General features: G+C 40.6%; 1 protein-coding gene across 1 annotated transcript in view; it reads right to left on the bottom strand.

Annotated features, from left to right (window-relative positions):
• Nucleotides 1–14,234, bottom strand: part of HTR2C (5-hydroxytryptamine receptor 2C) — a 298,497-nt gene extending 284,263 nt beyond the window's left edge. Inside the window, exon 1 of the mRNA XM_045995394.1 lies at nt 14,167–14,234. The gene's annotated coding sequence lies outside the window, so the exon portion shown is untranslated. The remainder of the gene's footprint in view (nt 1–14,166) is intronic.
• Nucleotides 14,235–15,481: the final 1,247 nt, after the last annotated feature.

Below are 15,481 nucleotides of genomic sequence, written 5' to 3'. Positions count from 1 at the left end.
GCATCTGAGAAGTTCTGTGAGTCAGTAAAAAAGAGATTTGGTCATGATATGTTTAGATGATAGTGAACAAGGCACCTGAGGGAGTTTATCCGCATTCATATTCCTTCTTTGGGTTTTGTGGCAAAAAGTTTTTTATATCAGTATTTTAATCCCATACAATTTTTTTTTTGTCTACTCTATTCCCCGAAATTTCTCTAAGTTTCACTTAACAGTGTTTTTTTTTTTTTATCCCCAAATCCTTTATGTAGGGCTCATATATTGGATCTCCAACTGGACTCCAAATTGCTGGAGATCACGACTTGAGTGTTGTTACCTCTTCTGGGAGGCCTTGGAGTATTCATTCAAATGTACTGTTAAACAGAACCCTAGCAATAACTAAATGTAATAATATATAAAGTTGGGGGAGAAAAACTGTTTCATTTTGAAGAATCTAAGAAAAATATTTCCCAAAGCTTTTCACAGTCAACGATCACTGTTTGAACCTCTGTTCTTTTCTCCCTACAACCTTCTCTCCCTTGGAAAGTTCTGAAATTTAGGTAAGTCAGAATAGTATGGATTGGTCCAAACTCCTTTATCTCCAGGCATGACCTGTCTGCAGAGATCCAATATCCTATTTTCAGCTATTCAAAGAACATGTGATGGTGCATGTATATATGTCATCTTGCCAAATAAAATGTAAGTTCCTCCATGGTAGGAAACACATCACACACACACACAAATGTTCTTTAAATACTGGCTTGACAGTTCTGCGACTCTAAGAAGAAATGCCATATTCTCTGTCATGTTTTTACAATGTTGGTGTAATTCAGCTTCGAAAAATATTTTTAAAGTGATGATGATGATGATGATAGAAATCTAAATGATTATTCAGCTAGATCTGAAGTAGGCTTGAGTGGCACAGGTTAAAATCTGGCTGAGGACCAAAGTTTGAATAGTTCCTTTAATAGTACTTTATGTCAACATAAATGGTATAACTTGAGATTCATTAAAGATAGTAAGAAAGGAGCCAGATATCATTTTCAGGAGAAAGTAATTAGAAACCGAAAAGAACACAGAAAGGAGTCATGAACAAGGTATAAATGACCATTCCTATTCTCTGTCAAACTATCTGCGGTCACCCTCAAAGACTCAAGAGTTCTGAATACAAATACAGCAAATTGAATACTCCCCATAAAAGAAAGTTTCTGATACAGGGGAAAAAAGATAATATGAAATGTAATTAAAGGCCTTGAGATGACTATCTGCCCCCAAATATCCTTTTCTTTTGAAGCCCTTTATAAAGTAATAGCTTACATATGCAATTAAATCTAGGAATATATTAAAGGAAAAGACAATTTGTAGTCATAAGGCTCAATCATAAACTAAGCATTGACAACACTGATTTTCAGCAAGATACTACTGAAATCTTATGGAGGGACTGTAGCTACAGACAGTTTAATTCAAACTACCTAAAAATGGTTATGTTTAATTTGTGATTGAGAGCAGTGATGTCTTAAATTTGCTTTAATCAACAAAAGACAAAAAGAAGGGACATTTTCACTCATTTAGTGGTCTTTACACAATCATTTCAAATTTAAGTTCTGGAGTGAAAGGAAAAGGACATGATCAAGATCCTAAGTGAGATTTGGCTTTACATTGTCTAAGGAATTCTTAAGTAGTTGAAGAAAAGTTATGACAATTACCTTCTAGGCTGTAAAAATAAACTACATGAGCATTATTATCTGAAGTGGATTTTCAGAACACAAAACTGCTGGTATTTTCCTAGACTGTAGCATTGGAAATGACCTTAGTAATCCATTCAGTCTGATTTACTTTTGTAACAGGTAAGAACATAGAGGCTGATAAAAGACTAGAATGCAAGTCATTTAACTCTAAATTTGTACTCTAAAAACCTTTCCCCACAGTGCTCATGTGCTCTTACGTATTAATTATTCAGCATATATATATTGAAAGAACCCACAATGTGGAATGGTCTAATGATGTATGCAGAGGGTAGTTGGGGTAGAGGTATAAACATGAATAATAAATAACTTTGTCCTCTGTGATTTCATAATCCAATAGGAAATATAATGCCCAAATTAAAAAGTGGGACGATGTGTATAAAATCTTGAACACCAAGCCTGGCACCTGGGCAACAGAACTTAAACCTAAAAAACGGAAAACAGACAAACAAAACCAAATGCAATACAGTGTGCCATGTAAGTAGCACAATTAATGATGTCCCTTTTTGTTCAGATTAGAAATTCAAATTTTACTATTCTTATGTATGTGGTTGTCAGCCTGGATAATTTTTTAAAGATTTTATTTATTTAGAGAGAGAGAGAGCATGCACGAGTGGGGAGGGGGGCAGAGGGAGAGAATCTCAAGCAGACTCCCTCCTGAGTGCAGGGCCTGACATAGGGCTCTATACCATGACCCTGAGATCATGACCTGAGCCACAATCAAGTCATTCACTTAACTGACTGAGGCACCTGGGTGCCCCAAACTACATAAAATTAGTTTTATGACCAGTAGTCCCTTTATACAAAATCATAACGCATTTAGTTTTACATATTATATCTTGGCTTTATAATCTGCATAATGACCTTAGTCCCTTCCATAACCCCACCTTAATTAAACACTACATCTTTCTCTGAATTAAGAATGTGACTCTTTACAATTATTTCCTAATGTGGCTCATTACCTGGAGTTCATTACTTCATGACCCACCTTGAGATCTTTTTATTTCACTTTGACATTTGGCATCTGGTTGCTGTTAACCATACATATGCTTTGCCCAGAAGTTGGGCAGCATGATTTTGTGGCACTGTGCTGCGCATGGGAGATGTGCAAGTTTCCAACATGTGCAAGGGGAGTCATCTGAAGTGAGCCATAAGGTGCTAACCCAGAGATTCTATAATCATCATGGGAATGAAAAGGGTGAAACTTTTGAGTAGTATTTGGTAAAAATAATTTAGAAGCTATATTGATGGATTTAACTGAGAATACATGGAGAAAGGTGATCCAACAATGACTCCAAGGCAGAAAGAACAAGCATTATTTCAAATTTCATGAAAAAGTAATGTGGGAGGAGGGATAGAGTACTTTTTAAAATTCTAACAACATAAGTGTATTGTGCTACAGAAATAAATGTACTTGGGCTCCTGGGTGGCTCAGTAGGTTAAGCATCATGATCCTAGGGTCCTGGGATAGACTCCTGCATTGTGCTCCCTCCTCAGCGGGGACCCTGCTTCTCTTTCTGTCCCTCCCCCTGCCTGTGCTCCCTCTCTTCCTGTCTCACAAAAATAAACAAATGAAAATACTTAAAAAAAAGAAAGAAATGTACTTTTATTTGATTTTGTTGCTTCATCTAAATCAAGAGACTCAGAATATCAATTATAGATATGAACACATTTGATGTTGTCTATACCATGAATTGCAGAACTGTATTATTATTATTATTATTATTATTTTAGAGAGAGAAAGATAGAACACGAGCAGGTAGGAAGGGGCAGAGGGAGAGGGAGAGAATCTCTAACGTCCAATGAAACGTTAAGTATACAGTAGACCCTCAACAGATACTTGCTGAAATTCCATAATTGCTACAAGCTTTTTATTCACCTTCATTATGTAGTTGGCTAATTTGACAGATAAACGTGGATCATGAGTTTTGTCAATTGACTTACAAAACATTTAGATAATGGGCTGAAGTTTGGTAGTAGAAGCAAGAAAAGTTGAGGCAGACCATTATCCGATGAAAGGAAGATAATGAACATTCAAACTAATGAATCAGCACGTGTTAACTTAAGATTTTGGAAAGGAAGAGTCATTGTATCGGACAGAAAGTATTAACAGTGGTTGCCTGGGGTTTGGGTTGGAGGGGAAATTGTTTGGAGGGTATAGAAGCTTCAGTTTTACAAGATGTGAAGAATAACAAAAACGGTTGGTGGTGATGGTTGCACAGCTGCAGAACGGTTAAGAAGTTAACTTTTGGGGCGCCTGGGTGGCTCAGGGGATTAAGCCTCTGCCTTCGGCTCAGGTAATGATCTCGGAGTCCTGGGATCGAGCCCCAACTTCCGGCTGTCTACTTAGCGGGGAGCCTGCTTCCTCCTCTCTCTCTCCCTATTTGTGATCTCTGTCAAATAAATAAAATCTTAAAAACAAAACAAAACAAAACAAAAAAAGAAGTTGACTTTTATGTGCATTTTATGACAATAAAAATCATTAAAGAAAAAAGAAGTAACCATCTTAACAGAAGATGTCTTACAAAGGGAACAATAGTCATTATATCCACAAGAAGTTTCTGGGCTTACAGTTCTACCATCTTCATCAATTCTATTCCTTTGTTCATAGTGATTTTCTAAATAGGAATAGAGACATGATGAGAAGACGAGAGAAATAAGTCTGTGGAGAAACCAGCTCATTTATGCTTTCTTAAAACTTGGTTTAAAAAAAATTTTGTTGGGGAGATACCAGATCTTTCTTGTTTTACTTCCACCAAGAATAAAATCACCAAATTCTCTCTGCATCTATTTTAGACTGACATTACATTTAATAATGTGAGTTATGGGAATATTAGCCCCTTGGGAATCAGTGACTAATGAAACAAACAAAAAAAAAGAATCTAGAACAATCTAACCACAAGCCACTAAACATTAAAATATTTTTCTTTTCTTTTTTTTTTAAAGATTTTTTTTATTTATTTGACAGATAGAGATCACAAGTAGGCAGAGAGGCAGCCAGAGAGAAAGGAAGGGAAGCAGGCTCCCTGCTGAGCAGAAAGCCCGATGCGGGGCTCGGGGCTCGATCCCAGGACCCTGGGATCATGACCTGAGCCGAAGGCAGAGGCTTTAACCCACTGAGCCACCCAGGCGCCCCAAACATTAAAATATTTTTAACTGTTTTTCTAATTTAAGATTAAAAAAAAACTAACAGAGTCATGAGTTTACCCATCATAGCGATTCATTAATAGTAACCTCTGATTTCCTATTATAAAAACGAGGTAATAAAGCTCTTATTTACAAATTTATTTGTTGCAAAGGTATTTGGGAATTGGTTTTTTTTTTAAGATTTTACTTATTTATTTGACAGAGAGAGAGATCACAAGTAGGCAGAGGAGCAGGCAGAGGGAGAGGGGGAAGCAGGCTCTCTGCTGAGCAGAAAGCACAATGCGGGGCTCCATCCCAGGACCCTGAGACCATGGCCTGAGCTAAAGGCAGAAGTTTAACCCACTGAGCCACCCAGGTGCCCTGGGACTTGTTGTTTTAAAAAGAAAAAGTTCTGCTCCACTCTGAACCATCAACTCATACCACAAAATGAGTGTAGACCTTTGAGGTTACTAATTAAAAACTAAAAAACAAGGGAATGCTACAGCCAGATTATGGAATTGATTCTAATCATTGATCATTACAGATATGTATGTGGCCAAAAGAATAGAGTCTCTCTTTCTCTCCTTTATATCTATCTATCATCTATTTTATAAAATATTTATATATATTTATAGTTGTGTATTTCACTGTGAATGAACTGAAAAATTAAAACTACATAAGACAGGGCTAAGCTTTAGTTGTGAACTAGATTAAGAAGATTTATAATTTCTTAATTGTTCTAAAATATGTTGAGAGAGATGACATGACATCATTTTAGAGAAAACGGTTATTCTGTAAGATGCTTTGAGTTCTTAAGTTTTATTGGGCAGGTGTGCTAGAAATTCTTCTCTATTTCTTCCTTCATCTTCTTTCACCTTTAACTACTGGAACATACATTCCTAGGAGGATGGATGGATGGATATATAGATATAGATATAAATACAGATTTAGATTGATCATATATATATTATATATTATATATATATATGTGACAATACAATTAATCAAGATATGTTCATTGATTACCTACTATGGGCAAGGAGTTTGCTGTATATGTGGGCTGGTCAGCAAAAGCTCTATGCAAGATGTGGGGCTTAAACCAGACCTTGAAGACCAGGCAGGATTTAGATAGGTTTGGAAGGGAGAGCACCAACCACAGGACTGAACTTCCCCATTTTACTCCAGGATTTCTAGCAATAAATTATTGTCAAATTGCAAGTCACAGTTTTTGTGTCATTAAGATGGAAGTAGTAAATGGAAATATTTTTTTCAACCAATTAAAAAAAAACAAAGCCTTTAAGCATACAAACTTTTTGGTCAGTATGTTTTTCTAAACTCTTCACTAACTTTAAGTACTATACTCGGATGTAGTCTTTCTACCTGAGTTCAGACCAGTAAACTAAAAATTGACAATTACTTGCTGCAGAATCTATTTTCCAAGCCACGATTATCAAATTGTTTCTTCTGATGCCAGTGTATAAAGGTACTACATGGCAAATGGGATCAGACAACACTTCAATCCTCTCTGATACCTGAGAAATAATTTTGTAAAAGATTTTATTTATTTGACAGAGAGAGATCACAAGTAGGCAGAGAGGCAGGCAGAGAGAGAGGGGGGAAGCGGGCTCCCCACTGAGCAGAGAGCCCGATGTGGGGCTCTATCCCAGGACCCTGAGATCATGACCTGAGCCAAAGGCAGAGGCTTAACCCACTGAGCCACCCAGGTGCCCTGAGAAATAATTCTTAATGACCCTTCTGTTCCTTCCAGTCTCAGAACTCTAGGATTTCAATTTTTCTGTTTAATTTCTATGTAGGCAACTGTATATAAAGGACTAAATTTGAATGGTCTTTGTTGTGGTGTCACATATAGGACAAACGACACACACTTTTGTGTCCAACTTACTGTCATGACACCTTTTTCCACTCATACTCTGTACATACCAGTATTATTTCCCTGATTTCATTTCAATCTTTAAATGGTTTCTGTAAGTCTCCTGAGCTTCACTTGGGCTTCCTGTCCCTCAGTCCCTCAGTATTAAAAGGACTTACTTATTTGCTTTACTTTTTTCTTGATAACTGAATCTACAGACGAAATGTTACATGCTTATCTTATTACTTTGCCAAACAGCATATTAATGCTTAATGGACACTGTCACTAATAATATCCTCATTGTAACAGGCCAATGTGTTCTATCCAAAGACTAGTGGCTACAGTATGAAAGATAAATTAGCCAATTCCTAAGCAGAGACAGCAGAGTTTCCTGCTTAACAGCATCATCTCTGGAATTAAAACTGCCACATCTCAAGCTTGGTTTTGGCTAGTCAGTTAAAGTGGACTATTTAACCTTTTTGTGGTGCCTTAGTTTCCCCATCTGCAAATTGCGGATATTACTTGTATTTTCTCCTAGGGTAATTGTGATGCTTATACATGTGAAAACATGAAAATCTCTTATAAATCTGTAGTACATAGTAATTTTCAATAAACAACAGCTATTCCTGTCATCTTTTATACCTCTTTTGTGAAGAATAATGACGTGCTAACTTGGGCAAGTCTTCCTACCTCGATTACAGGAAGCTGTGCCTGAAAGTATTACGACTTTGATTAGTGAGATAAAATGAGAGATACTTGAGTTTAAAATACACTGATAAAAATTTTGAACACTGTGACATTTATTCATAGTGAATAATGACTTTAAAGACAACAGTCATTTTTTAGAAAACCGAAAAGATAAAGAGAACCCTAGTCAGTGTGGCCATTCCTATTCTTCTCTAGATATTAGTTGACATCACCTTTGGTTTTGGTAGTGTTTAATTTTTATTTAAAAAATTTTTATAGTGAACCGGCTCCCCCACATCCTGCATTATAATGCTGATTCAACACTTAATGCTCACCCTCCCCTCCTTACTCCCAATCGATCTGCTTCATTTTCTTTGGAAGGCTACATTTATTACTCACTTTTATTCTTTCCAGACTCAGCTAGCCGCTTTGTACAGTAGTTCATGCTGCACCAAGGTGTCTTGAACTAACTCTCCATTCCCTGATTCCTCTATAGCTCACTTTTAATCAGAAATCTACTCCCTTTAGTGTCCACCAGAGGATACTTTGTTTTTGTAGTCCTGCGCTGAATAATGAGAAACATGTTTAAGAATGTGGGGCAGGTGAAGTGGTCTTTGCTGACCACCTATATACTCTCAACATTGTTCCCTGTGCCAAAAGAGACTCTGATAGAGGAGTATCATTGGGGATGGAATGGGGAATAGGCTCATGAGACTACTTAATGGAAAATGGGTCAGAAGGCAAGTGTGGTTATTTTAATCACTAACTTGAAATGTATTAATAATAGTAGTCTTGTACAAAGGATCCATTTTTATATAAGGAAGGTTAAAGAAGCTGGCATGTGGAAGGCAAGGAGACAAAAAGAACCATGTAAGATAACGCAAAAAAGAGAAGACCATATATCAGGTGCCTGGGTGACTCAGTCAGTTAAGGATCTGCCTTCAGCTCAGGTCATGACCCTCAGGTTCCTGGGATGGAGTCCTGAGCTGGGCTCCCTGCTCAACAGAGACCCTGCTTCTCCCTCTCCCTCTGCTTGTGCTCTCTCACTCTCTAACTCAAATAAAGAAATAAATAAAATCTTTAAAAAGAGAGGGAAGACGATATCATGGATGAAATCTTTAGGATATAGAAGAAAACAGGATCCAGTATATAGAGGGAGAAGTTAACTTTGGAGGAGAACAGGGGTTCTTATTTTTCGAAGGTAAAGCAAGAGAAGTAAGCACAGAATTGACAAATGTCTAGAGGCAGAGAAGAGATAAGCTACTAAAGATGACATCTTCCTTATCCATCTCCTTTGCTTCTGTTTTCTCTGTGCAGTGTGAAAGTAAAATTGTTGAAATTAGGGGATATGGCAAGAGTTACAGAAGTGTGGAGCGTGTCTAGGAGTATAGGAAAGGGAGTTAACACGTAAACTTGGCGTATAAAAGGATTGCTGAGTGGTCTTGAGGGCCCAGCTGAGGTTGGAGACTATAAATGTGTAATTTTGTTAGCTTTCTCCAGTAATGCTCAGAAATCAGAGTTGAAAATAGGGCAGATTAGCCCAAAGGAGTGGAGGTAAAAGGTGGGGCCCATGAAAGGGCAATGAGGAGTGGAGTGTGGATTGGGTGATGATGAGAAACATAGTGACTGGAACAAGGGTCAGACTAGGAAGAAAATGAAGTGAAACCAAGAGGATGCCTGGGACACCTTATGAGGTTGAAAAGCAGATACAAAAGAAGCTTGGTGCGGCGTGAGTGGATACTGAAAGTCATAATCTGAGCGTAGTATTTCTGAACTTAAAAGTTTAGGGGCGCCTGGGTGGCTCAGTGGGTTAAAGCCTCTGCCTTCGGCTCAGGTCATGATCCCAGGGTCCTGGGATCGAGCCCCACATCCAGCCCCACATCGGGTGCTCTGCTTGGCGGGAAGCCTGCTTCCTCCTCTCTCTCTCTCTGCCTGCCTCTCTGCCTATTTGTGATCTCTGTCAAATAAATAAATAAAATCTTAAAAAAAAAGTTTAGAAAGTGATGTATTTCAGGGGTGTGGACCAAGGACAATGAAAAAAAAGAGGTCAAGGAATTATAAGGCTTGACTATTATTTGGCAATCATCATAAATAATGAAGTCTCTAGAAAATGGCAAGATTAAAAATGGACAGTAAGAAGAACCAGGTGTCAAAAATTTCAGTGAGGTTGTAGACAGCAAGGACAAGAAAGAAATGCTGAAATGCTGTAAGCATCAATAAAACATCATTTAAATAAAAGTAGAAGAGACTGGTTCTAGTATGTTGGAAGTTAAAAAAAAAATAGAACTGGGAGAGATTCACCTATAGAGTTAAGCCCTTTCATTTGGAAGAGTATTAAGACTCACCAAGTGGGGAGAAGCATAGGATAAGAATTAATCCATCTCCACTTGAGGGATCTGTTAGGAAGCAGGCAAGCTCTATAGGAGTAATCCAAGCAGGAAAATTCCAGATTTTGGTTATGGCAAGGAGGTGGAGGAAGTGTTCAGTGAAAAAGCCTGGGATCCTTCCTTTCCAGTACATTGCTGTCCAAAAGAACTTTCTGCAATGATGGAGATGGTCTGTATCTGCACTGTCCAATAGGTAGTCACTAGCCACTTGTGGTTGCTGAGTAGCTAAAATGTGGTCTGTGAGACTGAGGGACTGAATTTATAATTTTACTTAATTTCAATTAATTTAAATTTCAATAGCCATTATGTGTATGTAAGTATGTAGTATGTGGTTCTAAAGGCTGTTCGACAGCTGTCAATTGATTTATGCTTAGTTATTAATAGGTAATGACAAAAGTAAGTTACCCCTCTAAGTGGATGTTTGTATTTAAAGGAGACAGCGACTGAAACCGGAAACTCCTCAATGTATAATTTCAAGTGCTGCTGCAAACCATGAAGGCTACTAATTTGGGGGCCAGAAGCCCTTTCTAGTGCTTCTCAAATTCAATCACGTAACTGTTCCTCTGTGAACAAAGTTAACGCTAATGAAGAAAATTGACTTTACGAAATGCCAACTATATATATACAACATTGTAATAAATAAGTATCTTAGTAAACTGCAGATGGCACAGTCTTACACATAGCTGAAAGGAGGAAGGATTAGACGGGATGAAGTTGAGATGCTGGGTACAGGGAGGGAAAAAAAGAACATAATTAAGATTCCAGCTCATGTGCATCTTATTTGAACTCCTGCTTTTACTGCGTCATTTGTGTATAAAATGTCAGAAATGACTGCCAAAGAGTTGTTGTGTGTGAGCATTAGATTCAGTCTGCTAGTGACTGGCTAAATAATAGTGCAGCTTAACCTCTTGGTGGGTTTCAATGTTCCTCGTTTAAAATGGAGATCACGAGGCTGTTTTGCTGCCATGTTGTCAGTATATTTTGAAGAAAGCCCCTGATGGATGGATCAATTGATGGAACACTCACTGAGCTGGTGATTGGAGGTTTCTGAGATTCGAGAGTATACAAGTTGTAGATAAAATAACATAGGTATACTGGAACAGTGACAAATAAATGATAATAATTAACAAATACAGCTCTGTGCAATAACTTAAAAATTTTAAATGCTTAATATCCATGTGCTTCACAATAAGCATATAGGATTACTATATTATTACATTAATGTATAACATACTAACATATGTTATTATATTACAATAATATATGTTATTAACTCCAACTTACAGTCAGGCTTTCCTGGTTTGCTCATGGCTATCCAGGCTGTTAGTGATACTAATTTACTATTTCTTCCACTAGACAACGCTAATCTTTACCAGATGGGCTACTAATCTCAATACAAGCACTATAGATTCTTATTTTGTGAGATAGTCATTGTTCTAAGAATTGGGTGGTAAGAGGTTCTTTGATGATAATGGCCGAATAGCCGGAAGCTTCTGGAGACACGTTAACTTGGGACTTATTTGCCTGCAGGCTCAGAAAACGACCACCTTCTTCCATCTTAGAACTTGAGCAATTGATTAAGAGTAGCTGAAGATACTTGATGTTGGTTTTGGACAATCTCTCACTCAAATTTTGTTTTAATTTTTGTGTTTCCCTTGAGTAGAGAGAAATAACTTTGACTCGAAGGAAATAAATGGGATAGTAAAATAACAGAATTCTTGCTGGCTTCAGATCGTTATTCAGATTTAGGTATTCACCAGCTAAATGCAGAAATATTCCTAAATAATTAAATTACAAATGGTAGTGGTAATCCTGCACATCTCTCATGATTTTAGAATTTATTTTTCGGAGGAAAAATCCACTGCCTGTAAACTGCTGGGAGGTGAGATGCCCATGTTTGCTTAAACCTTTGGTGGATCAGTCCAACATTGTATCAGAGATGCTAGGTTTTTAAGATTTTACTTGAATTGTTAAAGAAATAAACATCTTTTCCCCAGGTAGCCTTGGAAGCACAAAGAAATATTTTTTATTCTATTGCCATAAGTTAATCTATAAGAATACCTTGAGAGATGGAAGGAAAAAAATCCAATGTTACCAATAAAAGGAGAATATCTAACTCATCGTAGGTCTTGTTATGAAAACCATGCGAAATGTAATACATGTAATGCTTCTGGATCAATGCCTGGCATCCAGCAGTTTCACAAAAATGTCAACTCTCACCTCTTCCCATGAATTCATACTGCACCAAAGCCTGTCATGTTATTATCTGAAAATATCATCATCCTCATCCATGACAGCTTTAAATATAGATCCCTCAGGGAAGCATAGGAAGGGTTAATAACCTTCTCTAGATTATGCATATAGAAAAACACTGCCATTGTTGACTTAAGCACCCCAGATCCTACCTTGAAATTGCAATCACAAGCCTTATCCAACTTCGGAATTTCAGGACTTACCTTGGGCTTGTTGCTGTAGATGATAATAGCTAGTAGGAAAGAAATTGCATGGGTGAAATAAATAAATATTTTACTTCCTCCCCCGGAGGATTAGAACATATTTAAGGAATACAAAAATTAATTATATATTCTACAACCCACTTTCCCAAAATACAGAAAAAAAAACAAAAAACTATTTAATTACCCCCACCAGTGGCAGGGGTGAGGTGTGTGGGGGAAAGGGTGGAGATATCTCTCAAAGTTCAAGGTATCAGAGTGCAAAAAAATTATACTCTCCCTAAAGGATGATGTTCAAGTTGACTTAAATACTGCCAAAAACAAACAAACAAACAAACAAAACCCGCAATGATTATGGTAGATACCTTCTTTTTCCCCCCTGTGGGGTATGTCAGTTGGCCCTTTTCACTGTGTCTACACATACATGGTCAACTACAGTAACACCTTGTTTCTACCGTGTTCATGTTTTGATTGTCAGAATGGCTTATCTGTGGATAAACTTCCTTAACATTTATTAAACTCTAGAACCCAGATGTCCTTTCGCACCACTGCGTGTGAGGTCACGAATGTCTGCAAACTGGGGAGCTCAGTGGTTACTCACTGCACAGCGTCTTCCCCAACCCCAATCATTTTAGCTAAGTGCTATTCCCCCCAGAGCAAGGTTCCCTCCGTTAGCCTGCCTAAAAGGCATGTGGTGAGGGGCATATGCACTTAGTGGCTCAGCAGCCAGAGGTTTCCTTGGATGGGACTTGTGATGGTAAATATTAATGAAGAAGCTGAGCGGTACTGGCAATGATTCTCGACCAAATTAGATATTCTCTAAGTGCCAAATGTCGCCCGCTGAATCTGAGTGGAGGAATGCTGTTGCTTAAAATAAAGGGGTCTTGAACACAGTACAAAATGTTGGTCACATCAGGTCGCATACTACCCAACAGGAAGCAAAAGGCAAAGGGCACGGCGCGGAAAAAAAGAAACAGACACAGGGACACGTTTTGCAATGACGAACTTTATGTGGCTTCAGGAACAGCAACCTGTTCTCACACTTAGCAATTCGAGGTACACTGTAAGACCGCTGGTCAGGTTAAACTGAGTTAATGAACCGGAATAAGAGGCCGCACTGGAGACTTCCGCAATCCTCTTCAAAATATAGTGACTTAGGTAAACTAATAAAAAGGCTCGCTGAATGCCCTTATACTCTCCTCTTAAACTTACGTGACCATCAGCAGCGCTGTTCAAATTCACCCCCCAGCTGTTAGACCCAGACACAGATCCGCAGTGTTCATCTCCCCAGAGTTACCGGTGTTCACTCAGACCCTCCGAAAACTGGGGTCGGTTTTTAATGAGAACATCATAGAGGATCCTTCGCCCCACTTTGCTCCCACGATCCCAAGCCTTGTGCCCCCCTCCCACCTTCCTGAAATCGTATTTCTTAAAAACGTAGCCCGTATCCCGAATTCAGTTGCGTCTTCCGCAGCCAGAACCTCTGCCCAGAGACACCCACGTTCACTCTCCCCCCGCCCTTCATTTCTTGAGACCCCCACGCCCGCCTCCTGTTTCTCTCTCAGCAATCCGGGCGCTGGATTCTCGAGACCACCCCTCCATCCCCCCCCCCCCCCGCCCCCCGCGCCATCCGCCCAGCGCCTTCATCTCCAGTCCCCGCTTCCCAACCTCCTTTGAGGTTTCAGTGCCCCTCCCGTGGAACTAATAACCTCTCTCCTCTCAGAGACCCCAGTCTGTCAGTGAGCTGCGCGTTCAGCGTCCTTCCCTACCCCCCCCCCCCCACCCCGGCTCCCCACCTCCCGCTGGGACCAGCGCAGTTCTGCAAGCTGCAACCATCCGGGACCTATCCCCGCTCACCACCCCATCCCCCGCCTAAACCTTTAGGGTCTCGGCTATTGATGCCGCCCGGGGCTCCAACTTACCACAAGCGTCCGGGAGGAAGACAAGGCAACGGTCGCCGCGGCGGCAGCTAGACGAGAAACGGACCCGGCTGCAATCGCCCAGCGGAGCCCGCGGCAGTCAGTGCGCTGCGCTGCGCTGCGCGCCGCAATCTCGCGCCTCGGCGGAGGGAGGGACGGAGGGAGCTCGGCGCGATAGTAAGCACCGGCGAGTCGACCTCCTCTGGGCGACCGTGCGCCCCCGGACAGGTTTGGCTGGTTTTGCTCCACTATCTTACTCTAGCTTAGTAACTGACCACCTCCAGCATCTCTGCACTATTCGCGTCTTCTTTCTTCTTCGATGGCCCCTAACTAACTACACTACTCTAAACGGACGAAGGCCATCACGCGAGCGCCACGACGATCTCGACGACTCCGACGACAACGGTGTGCAAGAAGGAAGAAAAGTTCATATGCAATCGCAGGTAAGGGGCGGCAGGCCGATGGAGCAGCCAAGGTTGGCAATCTAGCTGCTCCAAAGGCAAGATCAGAAAGATCGGTGCGCCGTAGGCTGTGAGCTTCCTCGGCGAGCACCAGAGCGCCTACCCCGCGCTGGCGATGCTGCACCGCTCTCTTGGGCCAAAACCGGAGGAGGGGTGGAGCCAAGAGCGACCAATCAGCGCTCAACGTTACACTGCCCCCGGCCTGTTTGGGCAGTCTCTTAGTGCATCTGGAACTTGCTGGCAGGGGGCGCGAGACCCCATGGTGGTGGTGGTGGCGGTGGTGATTAACTTGATTTATGAGGCCTGGAGACTGGTAGGGGTACTGGGGTCACGGGGGGGGGGGGGTGTGTGTCTCAAGAATGCACCCTTAAAAATTGAAAAAAACACGTCTTCCCAAACACACACACACACACACACACACACACACACACACACCCTTAACATTTCCTGAGTCTCAGAAGTTCCACCAAGCTTTGGAAATCCCTCGGAGCAACTGAGGCATTCACAAGGTCAAACACATTTAGTGAGCAAAGGCCGAGGTTCTCGGTCCCTCTTTCCCCCTCGTCCCTAACCTCAAATGCAGTGAAGGGAGAAAGGAAGACTCTTGGCCTTCATGCTCCAAGACGGCACAGCTTAGTTTCCTTCTTGACCCCACAGCCCTCGCTAGGTGCTTAGAAAAACACCCCCAAGAAACACACGTAGAAAGACACTGCCTAAAGGAGGGCAGCTCCTTTGGGTTTCCGAAGTGGGGCTGCACCTATTTCTCTGGTCCAGAGCCTGAGGCCCACAGCCAGTTGGTTGCCCAGCCGCTGGGAGGGCTGCCTTGGCATGGTCAAAACAGCAGGGTAAGGAGGGGG

The sequence above is a fragment of the Meles meles genome, chromosome X, assembly GCF_922984935.1.
Source record: "Meles meles chromosome X, mMelMel3.1 paternal haplotype, whole genome shotgun sequence".
NCBI lineage: Eukaryota > Metazoa > Chordata > Mammalia > Carnivora > Mustelidae > Meles > Meles meles.
The sequence above is the reverse complement of the archived record's forward strand: the minus strand, read 5'-3'. Positions and strand labels throughout refer to the sequence as shown.